At 37.5% G+C, this 2239-nt stretch overlaps 1 protein-coding gene across 5 annotated transcripts in view; it reads right to left on the minus strand.

The window, feature by feature from the left end:
- The window catches only part of filip1b (filamin A interacting protein 1b), a 60240-nt gene extending 58391 nt beyond the window's left edge, over nucleotides 1-1849 (minus strand). For all 5 annotated transcript variants that reach the window (XR_520690.1, XM_008294646.1, XM_008294645.1 and 2 more), the window contains exon 1: nucleotides 1403-1849. The gene's annotated coding sequence lies outside the window, so the exon portion shown is untranslated. The remainder of the gene's footprint in view (nucleotides 1-1402) is intronic.
- Between the last annotated feature and the right edge of the window lie 390 nt (nucleotides 1850-2239).

Here is a 2239-nt window from a genome sequence, read left to right on the forward strand (position 1 = left end):
CTCCTGTCATGTTCTTTTAGATTTTTCAGCATGGAACACCTTGTACCTTGTGCTGATGCTTTGCACTGTGAACACTGACACTTGAAAACACTTAGATATGGTTTGTAGTCTTGTGAGCAGAAACTTCCTCTCAGTGATGGACAACAACATCATTCTGACTAAACTCTTCGGTTTCAGCCAGTAGCTGACAGGAGAACCACTACATCAGCTGTTCTCAGTTTACAGTGTGTTAGAGCTCATTAGAACACGGCAGAAACTACCAGGAGCATTTAGAAAAGTATAGAAGCTGCGTTTTATCAAACATTTCAGTCAATTTTCAGGACATTGCAATTTTAGTAAAGAAAAAAAAAATCCACATAGAAAAACTTAACATCTCTAACACAATGTCTTTTGCCACTTGTTTTTGTCATTTCCAACCACAAGAATCCCTTTTAGTCGAATCCACTATAAATCTAAATGTGCAATACATGTAAATAATTTGGGCCTTAACTGTCCTTCTGCAGTTTGCAGCATCTAAGCATGTGATTCTGATCAACATGTCCCGTTTTCCTACTGACATCACAGAGTGCCGTCACTTGAATGTAATCTGTCATTTTTACAACTGACGCTGACAAGATGCTCTAAACTCACGAAGCAGATCAGTAAATTCAGACAAGAGAAACATTTCAAACTATTATCATAAGGTTGGATTATTCAAGTCAGGTGAGTCTTAACATCATGTTTTCTTTTTCTGATCAAAGGTTCAGAAACTTTCAAAGTGTTCAGTTGCCAACAATATGAATCAAAATCACATTTGTGAAGCTGTCGTGACATTACATCTGGAATATTTACATTTTAATTTGCATGTGATTTTTCTTTTTAACCAACTTATCCATTTGAGTTGAAGTTTGATTGTATAATATCACCACAAATCTTTATTTTATCTCACACTTTGTATGTATTTTACATGTTCATTTTTAAAAATTATTTTAACCCACTGATTTAGATTTTTGCACAAAATCATTATTCGTACTTATTAATAATCTTTGTTTACTAAAAAAAACAAACATCTTAAACTTCTCACTCCTCAATTAACTGTTGACTGCCGGAGATATGGAAGAAAAAATAATTTTTTTTTTCTTTTCTTTTGTTAGATAATAGTCGCCTTTCTGTCCCCTATTGTTTTAAAATTCATTTATCTACAATTTATTTGTGGGAGAGGGTTTGGTTTGCTTTCTCTTCTGCATAAGCTCTCCATTGCTTTGGATCCTTTTGCGTATCTGTCAGTAAAAGTCTGTTCATGCATACAAATATCAATTATATTTTTGAACAATTACATACATATCCTCATTTAGTTTTTCTTTTACAAGCTAAAGTCCAAAAGTGTTTCAACCTGTTGAGTGATGATATCAAACTTACTCACCTGGTTTCTCAGCACTTCCAAGGTGTCACAGCTGTTCAGTCCCAAAACGACTTCAGTCCTTATTGAGAAGTTTCCCGCCAAGAGTCACAGCATCACAATATGCTTGTTTTCTTTTCCTTTAATTCTTAAAATCCAACCTTTTTACTTTTTCTTCTTCTCTGCCAAAGTTGGAGGCGCAGTGTGAGAGCAGCGTGAAGCTTCGTCCTCTCCAAGTTTGGTCTGTAGGCTCGCTACAGAGTGTGACTTAGAACTGAGGAGAGAGAGAGCAGTGTGAGGGCAGAGATGAGAATGAACAGACTCTTTCTTTCAGCAGAAATTGAAATCAGTTCTTCTTTTTATCACAGGATGTTGAGCCTCTCTGGTTGAGGCAGTTTGTTGCCGGTCATCAGGAGTGAGACTCTGCTCTATATTTAACCTGTGCTCTCAGTCTGTGTTAGCAGCTCAACTGACTCACTGAGGCTTTTCCAAACCCCCAACAGCTGAACTATGAGCCGGTCCAGCAGCCTGACCACTCCTCCTGCTGCTCACAGCCAGGGGCTTGGCTTGGTGAAGTTAGTGTTGGTTTCATGAGGTTTGCTTTGGTTTTGTTCAGTTTAGCTGCATGTTTTGTTTCATTTCTTTGTTTTTAAATCATTTCCAGCAGCTTCACCCTTAATGCCAAAACAGTGTGATGGAACTGGACTTAGGCTGATGAATACATCTGAGTCACTGCACGTAAAACCAGCCGAGTGAAGCTGATTGAACTTGACAAAACACGTTCAATAAACCTGGAATGATAATGTTGAACCAACAACTGAGAGCTGTGGCTGTTACACTTTAAAAAACAAACCTAACATG

The sequence above is a fragment of the Stegastes partitus genome, unplaced genomic scaffold, assembly GCF_000690725.1.
Source record: "Stegastes partitus isolate 25-593 unplaced genomic scaffold, Stegastes_partitus-1.0.2 Scaffold982, whole genome shotgun sequence".
Taxonomy (NCBI): Eukaryota; Metazoa; Chordata; class Actinopteri; family Pomacentridae; genus Stegastes; species Stegastes partitus.